Below are 14,185 nucleotides of genomic sequence, written 5' to 3' on the forward strand. Positions count from 1 at the left end.
AATACTAATGGATGACGGCAATGTGATGTTCAGATGATCGTTTAAGTTAGACATTGAAATCTTGATCTTCCATAGCGTCTCTTGCTTTTTAAAGCTTGAACCCACAACCTCGGCATTCCTCAGCTGCGTACTGCCTTATAAGTACCACACGCTAACCGATTGCGCCACTGGAGCATTTAATCAGGAACATATTCCAAAATCCATGTGGGGTTTATAGCCACTGGAGCTATTATCATGAGGCTGATTCAGTTTTAAAACAATCTTTCAAGTTAGTGTTTAGTTCCTTAAGATATACATATAACAATAAATGCTCAGCTGCTTAATGCCTTATAAGTACCGCGCCCTAACTGATTGCGCCACTGGAGCTTCTAAACAGGAACATATACCAAAATCCATGTGGGGATTATAGCCACTGGAGCTATTATCATGAGGGTGAATCAGTTTTAAAACTTTTAAAAGATATACTAATGGATGACAGCAATGTGATGTTCAGATGATCTTTTAAGTTAGACATTGAAATCTTTATCTTCCATAGCATCTCTTGCTTTCTAAAGTCATCGAGCTCGAACTCACAAACTCGGCATTGCTCAGCTGTGTACTGCCTTATAAGTACCGCGCGCTAACCGATTGCGCCACTGGAGCTTATGGTTTCCGGTTTAAAACAATCTTTCGAGGTAGACCTTTAATACTTTAAGATATATATAGAACAATAAATGGGGTTTTTTGCATTATTTGGGGATCATTCTTCGAATGGATGACGGCAAAGTGATGCTCGGACAAACTTTTAAGATAGACACTGAAATCTTTAACTTCCATAGCGTCTCTTGCTTTCTAAAACGATGCACCAAGTGAGGCTCGAACTCACAACCTCGGCATTGCTCAGCTACATACTGCCTTATAAATACCGAGTGCTAACTGATTCTGTCACTGGAACTTCTAAACAGGAACATATACCAAATTTCATGTGGAGATTATAGCCACTGGAGCTACTATCATGAGGGTGATTCGGTTTTAAAACAATCTTTCAAGTTAGCCCTTTAATACTTTACTAGTTTAAGACATACATAGAACATGAAATTTGTTTTTTGGATTAGTCCGTGATCATTCTTCTAATGGATGACGGCAATGTGATGTTCAGATGATCTTTTAAGTTAGACATTAAAATCTTTATCTTCCATAGCATCTCTTGCTTTCTAAAGCCATCCTCCAGGTGAGGCTTGAATTTCTGAGAATTGTCTAATTGTTTATAGCCATGTAATGCTCAAACAATCTTTCTAGTTAGAATTTGAAATGTTTATCTACCATAACGTCTCTTGCTTTCTAAAAGCGTGCTCCAGGTGAGGCTCGAACTCACAACCTCGGCATTGCTCAGCTGCGTACTGCCTTATAAGTACCGCGCGCTACGGCTGTGGGGATTATAGCCACTGCAGCTATTATCATGAGGGTGAATCAGTTTCAAAACTTTCAAGTTAATCCTTTAATACTTCACTAGTTTAAGACATACTAATGGATGACGGCAATGTGATGTTCAGATGATCGTTTAAGTTAGACATTGAAATCTTTATCTTCCATAGCACCTCTTGCTTTTTAAAAGCATGCACAAAGCGCAGCTTGAACCTCACAACCTCGTCATTGCTCAGCTGTGTACTGCCTTATAAGTACCGCGCGCTAACCAATTGCGCCACTGGAGCTTCTAAACAGGAGTATATACCAAAATCCATGTGGGGATTATAGCCACTGGAGCTATTATCATGAGGGTGAATCATTTTACAACAATATTTCAAGTTAGACCTTTAATTCTTTACTAGTTTAAGACATACATAGATCTTTTAAGTTAGACATTGAAATCTTTATCTTCCATAGCGTCTCTTGCTTTCTAAAGCCATCCTCCAGGTGAGGCTTTCTTCTAATTGTTTACAGCCATGTAATGCTCAAACAATCTTCCTAGTTAGAATTTGAAATCTTCATCTTCCATAACGTCTCTTGCTTTCTAAAAACATGCTCCAGGTGAGGCACGAACTCACAACCTCGGCATTGCTCAGCTGTTCTTACTGCCTTATAATTACCGCGCGCTAACCCGATTGTGCCACTGGAGCTTCTAAACAGGAACATATACCAAAATCCATGTGGGGATTATAGCCACTGGATCTATTATCATGAGGGTGAATCAGTTCTAAAACTTTCAAGTTAGCCCTTTAATACTTTACTAGTTTAAGACATACTAATGGATGACGGCAATGTGATGTTCATATGATCTTTTAAGTTAGACATTGAAATCTTTATCTTCCATAGCATATCTTGCTTTCTAAAGCCATCCTCCAGGTGTTGGATTGAATTTCTGAGAATTCTTCTAATTGTTTATAGCCATTTAATGCTCAAACAATCTTTCTAGTTAGAATTTGAAATCTTGGTCTACCATAACGTCTCTTGCTTTCTAAAAACCTGCTCCAGGTGAGGCTCGAACACACAACCTCATGATCATTCTTCGAATGGATGACGGCAACATGATGCTAGGACAAACTTTTAAGATAGACACTGAAATCTTTATCTTCCATTGCGTCTCTTGCTTTCTAAAACCATGCACCAAGTGAGGCCCGAACTCACAACCTCGGCATTGCTCAGCTGCGTACTGCCTTATAAATACCGCGTGCTAACCGATTTCGTCACTGGAACTTCTAAACAGGAACATTTACCAAATTTCATGTGTAGATTATAGCCACTGGAGCTTTTATCATGAGGGTGATTCAGTTTTAAAATAATCTTTCAAGTTAGCCCATAGAACATTATATGTGTTTTTTGGATTATTCCGTGATCATTCTTCTAATGGATGACGGCAATGTGATGTTCAGATGATCTTTTAAATTAAACACTGAAATCTTTATTTTCCATAGCCTCTCTTTCTTTCTAAAGCCATCCTCAAGGTGAGGCTTGAATTTCTGAGAATTCTTCTAATTGTTTATAGCCATGTAATGCTCAAACAATCTTTCTAGTTAGAATTTGAAATCTTTATCTACCATAACGTCTCTTGCTTTCTAAAAACATGCTCCAGGTGAGGCTTGAATTTCTGAGAATTCTTTTAATTGTTTATAGTCATGTAATGCTCAAACATAGCATTCTCAGTCGTAACTGAGTTAGGGTCTGGGGAAGGTTCATTCACAGCTCATTTCCAAAGGGGCGTCACCAACGGATGTCGCTCAAATGCCTCTGTAAGCAATTGCATAGACCTTAAAACCAATCAGATCGATCGTCATCTTGTAAAGCCCCCCTCAACGTTTGTGATTGGTGCCTCGATTTGGAAAGATTGGAAATGAGCTTGGATGGGCTCTTCGCCAGACTAACTTGCAGAGCAAATCTAAAATTGCCGGAAGTTCGTCTGGGTATCCCAGGTTAGCTCAAACAATCTCTCTAGTTAGAATTTGAAATCTTTATCTACCTTAACATCTCTTGCTTTCTAAAGCCATGATCCAGGTGAGGCTCAAACTCACAACCTCGGCATTGCTCAGCTGCGTACTGCCTGTAGTACCGCATGCTAACCGATTTCGCAGCTGGAGCTTCTAAAATGGAACATATACCAATATCCATGTGCGGATTATAGCCACTGGAGCTATTGTCACAGGTCGGGGCTGGCCAATCAGGCTGCACCCGCCCCTGAGACCCCTACCACCCTTGGGGAGTCGGACAGAGGCCAGGCAAGGAGGACAGACAACAATACTTCAAGTAAACAGTATTTTATTGAATATAAAATTGAATAGAAGCTTTAAAATGGTGAGACTTCTGGGCAGGGTCGTTCCGTCCGGCGGACCCGCCGAAGGTCCACAGAGTGCAGTGGAGGGGGTACTCTGGTACCAGCTTCGCTGTTTTCCAATGGAAAGGGACGAGTCGGGGCTCACGACTAGGAGGAGGCTGCTGCAGGACAATTCAGGTACGTATTTCGGGGGACGAACCCACTTCTTCCTAGGGAGAGAACGGGCCGGGACTTACAGCCAGAGGAACTGTTGTGGAGCAGTTGAGGTGCGTGTTTCGGGTATATACTCCTCTTCTTCGCAGCGAAAAGCAGACAGAGAACTTACGGCTGGGGAGCTTCACTGCAAAGCCGTCGGGTGAGTATACAGGCACGAAATCCTCTTGAATGGCCGGCAGACACAAAGCTTACGGCGGGAGAGTTTCGCTGCAAAGCAGACAGTTGAATATACAGGCACGTTATCCTCTTGAAGGGCCGGCAGACACAAAGCTTACGGCGGGAGAGTTTCGCTGCAAAGCAGACAGGTGAATATACAGGCACGTAATCCTCTTCTTCTACAGGTGACAGACAGAGAACTTACGGCTGGAGGGCTTCACTGCAAAGCAGTCAGGTGAGTATACAGGCATGTAATCCTCTTCTTCTACAGGTGACAGACAGAGAACTTAGGGCTGGATGGCTTCACTGCAAAGCAGTCAGGTGAGTATACAGACATGTAATCCTCTTCTTCTACAGGTGACAGACAGAGAACTGACGGCTGGAGGGCTTCACTGCAAAGCAGTCAGGTGAGTATACAGGCACGTAATCCTCTTAAAGGGCCGGCAGACACAGAGCTTACGGCGGGAGAGTTTCGCTGCAAAGCAGACAGGTTAATATACAGGCATGTAATCCTCTTCTTCTACAGGTGACAGAAAGAGAACTTACGGCTGGAGGGCTTCACTGCAAAGTAGTCAGGTGAGTATACAGGCACGTAATCCTTCTTCACAATAGGCTGTCAGAATATACACTCAAATGTCTGTGGAGTACAACAGTGTTAGCCTCTTCTTATGTCTTTAGAACATGATAGAAAACGCAGGTAAGTAATGGACATCCAGCGGGTTTAAGTTCACATTTCACACATCAAAACAGTGCATCACATCACTTCATCTCTACAATTCAGCACTCAGTGGAAAATACATATATAGATGGCCGTCGCCCACTTTCTGAGGGGAGTCCCACAGACACGAGAGAGGAGGATGGAAATTGATTGGAATACTCACAGTCTCTCCATAACGATCTTACTATCCAGCGATTCCCTCCTTCCGGTTGAGTCGTCGTGCTCTTTCTCCCAAACTCAAAGTGCCGCGCCCGTTTGCCGGCCCCACTTCCTCTTCTCCAACGCTCACGCTTCCTTCGAGATCCCGGCCCCAAAAACGAACTGTCCTTTGGTCTGTACTCTCTCCTTTTATCCTCCCCTAATGGCAACGTGTCCCAATCGCGGGGCTTCAATCCCCTCATGCACAGCTAATACTAATGGATGACGGCAATGTGATGTTCAGATGATCGTTTAAGTTAGACATTGAAATCTTGATCTTCCATAGCGTCTCTTGCTTTTTAAAGCTTGAACCCACAACCTCGGCATTCCTCAGCTGCGTACTGCCTTATAAGTACCACACGCTAACCGATTGCGCCACTGGAGCATTTAATCAGGAACATATTCCAAAATCCATGTGGGGTTTATAGCCACTGGAGCTATTATCATGAGGCTGATTCAGTTTTAAAACAATCTTTCAAGTTAGTGTTTAGTTCCTTAAGATATACATATAACAATAAATGCTCAGCTGCTTAATGCCTTATAAGTACCGCGCCCTAACTGATTGCGCCACTGGAGCTTCTAAACAGGAACATATACCAAAATCCATGTGGGGATTATAGCCACTGGAGCTATTATCATGAGGGTGAATCAGTTTTAAAACTTTTAAAAGATATACTAATGGATGACAGCAATGTGATGTTCAGATGATCTTTTAAGTTAGACATTGAAATCTTTATCTTCCATAGCATCTCTTGCTTTCTAAAGTCATCGAGCTCGAACTCACAAACTCGGCATTGCTCAGCTGTGTACTGCCTTATAAGTACCGCGCGCTAACCGATTGCGCCACTGGAGCTTATGGTTTCCGGTTTAAAACAATCTTTCGAGGTAGACCTTTAATACTTTAAGATATATATAGAACAATAAATGGGGTTTTTTGCATTATTTGGGGATCATTCTTCGAATGGATGACGGCAAAGTGATGCTCGGACAAACTTTTAAGATAGACACTGAAATCTTTAACTTCCATAGCGTCTCTTGCTTTCTAAAACGATGCACCAAGTGAGGCTCGAACTCACAACCTCGGCATTGCTCAGCTACATACTGCCTTATAAATACCGAGTGCTAACTGATTCTGTCACTGGAACTTCTAAACAGGAACATATACCAAATTTCATGTGGAGATTATAGCCACTGGAGCTACTATCATGAGGGTGATTCGGTTTTAAAACAATCTTTCAAGTTAGCCCTTTAATACTTTACTAGTTTAAGACATACATAGAACATGAAATTTGTTTTTTGGATTAGTCCGTGATCATTCTTCTAATGGATGACGGCAATGTGATGTTCAGATGATCTTTTAAGTTAGACATTAAAATCTTTATCTTCCATAGCATCTCTTGCTTTCTAAAGCCATCCTCCAGGTGAGGCTTGAATTTCTGAGAATTGTCTAATTGTTTATAGCCATGTAATGCTCAAACAATCTTTCTAGTTAGAATTTGAAATGTTTATCTACCATAACGTCTCTTGCTTTCTAAAAGCGTGCTCCAGGTGAGGCTCGAACTCACAACCTCGGCATTGCTCAGCTGCGTACTGCCTTATAAGTACCGCGCGCTACGGCTGTGGGGATTATAGCCACTGCAGCTATTATCATGAGGGTGAATCAGTTTCAAAACTTTCAAGTTAATCCTTTAATACTTCACTAGTTTAAGACATACTAATGGATGACGGCAATGTGATGTTCAGATGATCGTTTAAGTTAGACATTGAAATCTTTATCTTCCATAGCACCTCTTGCTTTTTAAAAGCATGCACAAAGCGCAGCTTGAACCTCACAACCTCGTCATTGCTCAGCTGTGTACTGCCTTATAAGTACCGCGCGCTAACCAATTGCGCCACTGGAGCTTCTAAACAGGAGTATATACCAAAATCCATGTGGGGATTATAGCCACTGGAGCTATTATCATGAGGGTGAATCATTTTACAACAATATTTCAAGTTAGACCTTTAATTCTTTACTAGTTTAAGACATACATAGATCTTTTAAGTTAGACATTGAAATCTTTATCTTCCATAGCGTCTCTTGCTTTCTAAAGCCATCCTCCAGGTGAGGCTTTCTTCTAATTGTTTACAGCCATGTAATGCTCAAACAATCTTCCTAGTTAGAATTTGAAATCTTCATCTTCCATAACGTCTCTTGCTTTCTAAAAACATGCTCCAGGTGAGGCACGAACTCACAACCTCGGCATTGCTCAGCTGTTCTTACTGCCTTATAATTACCGCGCGCTAACCCGATTGTGCCACTGGAGCTTCTAAACAGGAACATATACCAAAATCCATGTGGGGATTATAGCCACTGGATCTATTATCATGAGGGTGAATCAGTTCTAAAACTTTCAAGTTAGCCCTTTAATACTTTACTAGTTTAAGACATACTAATGGATGACGGCAATGTGATGTTCATATGATCTTTTAAGTTAGACATTGAAATCTTTATCTTCCATAGCATATCTTGCTTTCTAAAGCCATCCTCCAGGTGTTGGATTGAATTTCTGAGAATTCTTCTAATTGTTTATAGCCATTTAATGCTCAAACAATCTTTCTAGTTAGAATTTGAAATCTTGGTCTACCATAACGTCTCTTGCTTTCTAAAAACCTGCTCCAGGTGAGGCTCGAACACACAACCTCATGATCATTCTTCGAATGGATGACGGCAACATGATGCTAGGACAAACTTTTAAGATAGACACTGAAATCTTTATCTTCCATTGCGTCTCTTGCTTTCTAAAACCATGCACCAAGTGAGGCCCGAACTCACAACCTCGGCATTGCTCAGCTGCGTACTGCCTTATAAATACCGCGTGCTAACCGATTTCGTCACTGGAACTTCTAAACAGGAACATTTACCAAATTTCATGTGTAGATTATAGCCACTGGAGCTTTTATCATGAGGGTGATTCAGTTTTAAAATAATCTTTCAAGTTAGCCCATAGAACATTATATGTGTTTTTTGGATTATTCCGTGATCATTCTTCTAATGGATGACGGCAATGTGATGTTCAGATGATCTTTTAAATTAAACACTGAAATCTTTATTTTCCATAGCCTCTCTTTCTTTCTAAAGCCATCCTCAAGGTGAGGCTTGAATTTCTGAGAATTCTTCTAATTGTTTATAGCCATGTAATGCTCAAACAATCTTTCTAGTTAGAATTTGAAATCTTTATCTACCATAACGTCTCTTGCTTTATAAAAGCTTGCTCCAGGTGAGGCTCGAACTCACATCCTCGGCATTGCTCAGCTGTGTACTGCCTTATAAGTACTGCGCGCTAACCGATTGCGCCACTGGAGCTTATGGTTTCATGTTTAAAACAATCTTTCGAGGTAGACCTTTAATACTTTAAGATTTACATAGAACAATAAATGGGTTTTTTTGCATTATTCGGGGATCATTCTTCGAATGGATGACGGCAAAGTGATGCTCGGACAAACTTTTAAGATAGACACTGAAATCTTTAACTTCCATAGCGTCTCTTGCTTTCTAAAACCATGCACCAAGTGAGGCTTGAACTCACAACCTCAGCATTGCTCAGCTACATACTGCCTCACAAATACCGAGTGCTAACTGATTCTGCCACTGGAACTTCTAAACAGGAACATATACCAAATTTCATGTGGAGATTATAGCCACTGGAGCTACTATCATGAGGGTGATTCAGTTTTAAAACAATCTTTCAAGTTAGCCCTTTAATACTTTACTAGTTTAAGACATACATAGAACATTAAATTAGTTTTTTGGATTAGTCCGTGATCATTCTTCTAATGGATGACGGCAATGTGATGTTCAGATGATCTTTTAAGTTAGACATTAAAATCTTTATCTTCCATAGCATCTCTTGCTTTCTAAAGCCATCCTCCATGTGAGGCTTGAATTTCTGAGAATTTTTCTAATTGTTTATAGCCACGTAATGCTCAAACAATCTTTCTAGTTAGAATTTGAAATCTTTATCTACCATAACGTCTCTTGCTTTCTAAAATCGTGCTCCAGGTGAGGCTCGAACTCACAACCTCGGCATTGCTCAGCTGCGTACTGCCTTATAAGTACCGCGCGCTAACCGATTGCGCCACTGGAGCTTCAAAGCAGGGACATATACCGAAATCCATGTGGGCATTATAGCCACTGGAGCTATTATCATGAGGGTGAAGCAGTTTCAAAACTTTCAAGTTAGCCCTTTAATACTTCACTAGTTTAAGACATACTAATGGATGACGGCAATGTGATGTTCAGATGATCGTTTAAGTTAGACATTGAAATTTTTATCTTCCATAGCACCTCTTGCTTTTTAAAAGCATGCACAAAGCGCAGCTTGAACCTCATAACCTCGGCATTGCTCAGCTGTGTACTTCCTTATAAGTACCGCGAGCTAACCAATTGCGCCACTGGAGCTTCTAAACAGGAGCATATACCAAAATCCATGTGGGGATTATAGCCACTGGAGATATTATCATGAGGGTGAATCATTTTTACAACAATATTTCAAGTTAGACCTTTAATTCTTTACTAGTTTAAGACATACATAGATCTTTTAAGTTAGACATTGAAATCTTTATCTTCCATAGCGTCTCTTGCTTTCTAAAGCCATCCTCCAGGTGAGGCTTTCTTCTAATTGTTTATAGCCATGTAATGCTCAAACAATCTTTCTAGATAGAATTTGAAATCTTTATCTTCCATAACGTCTCTTGCTTTCTAAAAACATGCTCCAGGTGAGGCTCGAACTCACAACATCTGCATTGCTCAGCTGCTCGTACTGCCTTATGAGTACCGCGCGCTAACTGATTGTGCCACTGGAGCTTCTAAACAGTAACATAACACAAAATCCATCTGGGGTTTATAGCCACTGGAGCTATTATCATGAGGCTGATTCAGTTTTAAAACAATCTTTCAAGTTAGCCCTTTAATACTTTAAGATATACATATAACAATAAATGCTCAGTTGCGTACTACCTTATAAGTACCGCGCACTAACCCGATTGTGCCACTGGAGCTTCTAAACAGGAACATATACCAAAATCCATGTGGGGATTATAGCCACTGGATCTATTATCATGAGGGTGAATCAGTTCTAAAACTTTCAAGTTAGCCCTTTAATACTTTACTAGTTTAAGACATACTAATGGATGACGGCAATGTGATGTTCATATTATCTTTTAAGTTAGACATTGAAATCTTCATCTTCCATAGCATATCTTGCTTTCTAAAGCCATCCTCCAGGTGAGGCTTGAATTTCTGAGAATTCTTCTAATTGTTTATAGCCATTTAATGCTCAAACAATCTTTCTAGTTAGAATTTGAAATCTTTGTCTACCATAACGTCTCTTGCTTTCTAAAAACATGCTCCAGGTGAGGCTCGAACTCACAACCTCGGCATTGCTCAGCTGCGTACTGCCTTATAAATACCGCGCGCTAACCGATTGCGCCACTGGAGCCTCTGAACAGGGACATATACCGAAATCCATGTGGGTATTATAACCACTGCAGCTATTATCCTGAGGGTGAATCAGTTTCAAAACTTTCAAGTTAATCCTTTAATACTTCACTAGTTTAAGACATACTAATGGATGACGGCAATGTGATGTTCAGATGATCGTTTAAGTAAGACATTGAAATCTTTATCTTCCATAGCACCTCTTGCTTTTTAAAAGCATGCACAAAGCGCAGCTTGAACCTCATAACCTCGGCATTGCTCAGCTGTGTACTGCCTTATAAGTACCGCGCGCTAACCAATTGCGCCACTGGAGCTTCTAAACAGGAGCATATACCAAAATCCATGTGGGGATTATAGCCACTGGAGCTATTATCATGAGGGTGAATCATTTTTACAACAATATTTCAAGTTAGACCTTTAATTCTTTACTAGTTTAAGACATACATAGATCTTTTAAGTTAGACATTGAAATCTTTATCTTCCATAGCGTCTCTTGCTTTCTAAAGCCATCCTCCAGGTGAGGCTTTCTTCTAATTGTTTTAAGCCATGTACAATCTCAAACAAGCTCAAACAAGCTCAAACAATCTTTCTAGTTAGAATTTGAAATCTTTATCTTCCATTACGTCTCTTGCTTTCTAAAAACGTGCTCCAGGTGAGGCTCGAACTCACAACCTTGGCATTGCTCAGCTGCTCGTACTGCCTTATAAGTACCGCCTTATAAGTACACTGGAGCTTCTAAACAGGGACATATACCGAAATCCATCTGGGCATTATAGCCACTGGAGCTATTATCATGAGGGTGAATCAGTTTCAAAACTTTCAAGTTAGCCCTTTAATACTTCACTAGTTTAAGACATACTAATGGATGACGGCAATGTGATGTTCAGATGATCGTTTAAGTTAGACATTGAAATCTTTATCTTCCATAGCACCTCTTGCTTTTTAAAAGCATGCACAAAGCGCAGCTTGAACCTCACAACCTCGGCATTGCTCAGCTGTGTACTGCCTTATAAGTACCGCGCGAAGAATTAGAAGAATGTTTCTTCTAATTGTTTATAGCCATGTAATGCTCAAACAATCTTTCTAGTTAGAATTTGAAATCTTTATCTACCATAACGTCTCTTGCTTTCTAAAAGCGTGCTCCAGGTGAGGCTCGAACTCACAACCTCGGCATTGCTCAGCTGCGTACTGCCTTATAAGTACCGCGCGCTAACCGATTGCGCCACTGGAGCTTCAAAGCAGGGACATATACCGAAATCCATGTGGGCATTATAGCCACTGGAGCTATTATCATGAGGGTGAATCCGTTTCAAAACTTTCAAGTTAGCCCTTTAATACTTCACTAGTTTAAGACATACTAATGGATGACGGCAATGTGATGTTCAGATGATCGTTTAAGTTAGACATTGAAACTTTTATCTTCCATAGCACCTCTTGCTTTTTAAAAGCATGCACAAAGCGCAGCTTGAACCTCATAACCTCGGCATTGCTCAGCTGTGTACTTCCTTATAAGTACCGCGAGCTAACCAATTGCGCCACTGGAGCTTCTAAACAGGACCATATACCAAAATCCATGTGGGGATTATAGCCACTGGAGCTATTATCATGAGGGTGAATCATTTTTACAACAATATTTCAAGTTAGACCTTTAATTCTTTACTAGTTTAAGACATACATAGTTAGACATTGAAATCTTTATCTTCCATAGCGTCTCTTGCTTTCTAAAGCCATGCTCCAGGTGAGGCTTTCTTCTAATTGTTTATAGCCATGTAACGCTCAAACAATCTTTCTAGTTAGAATTTGAAATCTTTATCTTCCATAACGTCTCTTGCTTTCTAAAAACATGCTCCAGGTGAGGCTCGAACTCACAGCCTCGGCATTGCTCAGCTGCTCGTACTGCCTTATAAGACCGCGCGCTAACCGATTGAGCACCTGGAGCTTCCAAACAGAAACATAACACAAAATCCATGTGGGGTTTATAGCCACTGGAGCTATTATCATGAGGCTGATTCAGTTTTAAAACAATCTTTCAAGTTAGCCCTTTAATACTTTAAGATATACATATAACAATAAATGCTCAGTTGCGTACTAGCTTATAAGTACCGCGCGCTAACTGATTGTGCCACTGGAGCTTCTAAACAGAAACATAACACAAAATCCATCTGGGGTTTATAGCCACTGGAGCTATTATCATGAGGCTGATTCAGTTTTAAAACAATCTTTCAAGTTAGCCCTTTAATACTTTAAGATATACATATAACAATAAATGCTCAGTTGCGTACTACCTTATAAGTACCGCGCACTAACCCGATTGTGCCACTGGAGCTTCTAAACAGGAACATATACCAAAATCCATGTGGGGATTATAGCCACTGGATCTATTATCATGAGGGTGAATCAGTTCTAAAACTTTCAAGTTAGCCCTTTAATACTTTACTAGTTTAAGACATACTAATGGATGACGGCAATGTGATGTTCATATGATCTTTTAAGTTAGACATTGAAATCTTCATCTTCCATAGCATATCTTGCTTTCTAAAGCCGTCCTCCAGGTGAGGCTTGAATTTCTGAGAATTCTTCTAATTGTTTATAGCCATTTAATGCTCAAACAATCTTTCTAGTTAGAATTTGAAATCTTTGTCTACCATAACGTCTCTTGCTTTCTAAAAACCTGCTCCAGGTGAGGCTCGAACACACAACCTCATGATCATTCTTCGAATGGATGACGGCAAAGTGATGCTCGGACAAACTTTTAAGATAGACACTGAAATCTTTAACTTCCATAGCGTCTCTTGCTTTCTAAAACCTTGCACCAAGTGAGGCTTGAACTCACAACCTCAGCATTGCTCAGCTGCATACTGCCTCACAAATATCGAGTGCTAACTGATTCTGCCACTGGAACTTCTAAACAGGAACATATACCAAATTTCATGTGGAGATTATAGCCACTGGAGCTACTATCATGAGGGTGATTCAGTTTTAAAACAATCTTTCAAGTTAGCCCTTTAATACTTTACTAGTTTAAGACATACATAGAACATTAAATTAGTTTTTTGGATTAGTCCGTGATCATTCTTCTAATGGATGACGGCAATGTGATGTTCAGATGATCTTTTAAGTTAGACATTAAAATCTTTATCTTCCATAGCATCTCTTGCTTTCTAAAGCCATCCTCCATGTGAGGCTTGAATTTCTGAGAGTTCTTCTAATTGTTTATAGCCACGTAATGCTCAAACAATCTTTCTAGTTAGAATTTGAAATCTTTATCTACCATAACGTCTCTTGCTTTCTAAAATCGTGCTGCAGGTGAGGCTCGAACTCACAACCTCGGCATTGCTCAGCTGCGTACTGCCTTATAAGTACCGCGCACTAACCGATTGCGCCACTGGAGCTTCAAAGCAGGTACATATACCGAAATCCATGTGGGCATTATAGCCACTGGAGCTATTATCATGAGGGTGAAGCAGTTTCAAAACTTTCAAGTTAGCCCTTTAATACTTCACTAGTTTAAGACATACTAATGGATGACGGCAATGTGATGTTCAGATGATCGTTTAAGTTAGACATTGAATTTTTTATCTTCCATAGCACCTCTTGCTTTTTAAAAGCATGCACAAAGCGCAGCTTGAACCTCATAACCTCGGCATTGCTCAGCTGTGTACTGCCTTATAAG

At 40.4% G+C, this 14,185-nt stretch overlaps 6 non-coding genes across 6 annotated transcripts; all 6 read right to left on the reverse strand.

Annotated features, from left to right (window-relative positions):
* Positions 1 to 6,573: 6,573 nt before the first annotated feature.
* On the reverse strand, positions 6,574 to 6,935 carry trnai-uau (transfer RNA isoleucine (anticodon UAU)). Its single transcript has 2 exons — positions 6,898 to 6,935; positions 6,574 to 6,609 (listed from the first exon to the last, which is right to left on the reverse strand). It is a non-coding gene; the product is annotated as a tRNA-Ile (tRNA).
* A 1,350-nt stretch (positions 6,936 to 8,285) lies between these two features.
* trnai-uau (transfer RNA isoleucine (anticodon UAU)) lies at positions 8,286 to 8,379 on the reverse strand. Its single transcript has 2 exons — positions 8,342 to 8,379; positions 8,286 to 8,321 (listed from the first exon to the last, which is right to left on the reverse strand). It is a non-coding gene; the product is annotated as a tRNA-Ile (tRNA).
* A 688-nt stretch (positions 8,380 to 9,067) lies between these two features.
* trnai-uau (transfer RNA isoleucine (anticodon UAU)) lies at positions 9,068 to 9,161 on the reverse strand. The gene is made up of 2 exons: positions 9,124 to 9,161; positions 9,068 to 9,103 (listed from the first exon to the last, which is right to left on the reverse strand). It is a non-coding gene; the product is annotated as a tRNA-Ile (tRNA).
* Positions 9,162 to 10,419: 1,258 nt separating this feature from the next.
* Positions 10,420 to 10,513, reverse strand: trnai-uau (transfer RNA isoleucine (anticodon UAU)). Its single transcript has 2 exons — positions 10,476 to 10,513; positions 10,420 to 10,455 (listed from the first exon to the last, which is right to left on the reverse strand). It is a non-coding gene; the product is annotated as a tRNA-Ile (tRNA).
* A 1,137-nt stretch (positions 10,514 to 11,650) lies between these two features.
* trnai-uau (transfer RNA isoleucine (anticodon UAU)) lies at positions 11,651 to 11,744 on the reverse strand. Its single transcript has 2 exons — positions 11,707 to 11,744; positions 11,651 to 11,686 (listed from the first exon to the last, which is right to left on the reverse strand). It is a non-coding gene; the product is annotated as a tRNA-Ile (tRNA).
* A 2,066-nt stretch (positions 11,745 to 13,810) lies between these two features.
* On the reverse strand, positions 13,811 to 13,904 carry trnai-uau (transfer RNA isoleucine (anticodon UAU)). The gene is made up of 2 exons: positions 13,867 to 13,904; positions 13,811 to 13,846 (listed from the first exon to the last, which is right to left on the reverse strand). It is a non-coding gene; the product is annotated as a tRNA-Ile (tRNA).
* Positions 13,905 to 14,185: the final 281 nt, after the last annotated feature.

Source organism: Siphateles boraxobius, unplaced genomic scaffold, assembly GCF_051911475.1.
Source record: "Siphateles boraxobius isolate OS27281-9 unplaced genomic scaffold, OSU_SipBor_1 68, whole genome shotgun sequence".
Lineage (NCBI taxonomy): Eukaryota > Metazoa > Chordata > Actinopteri > Cypriniformes > Leuciscidae > Siphateles > Siphateles boraxobius.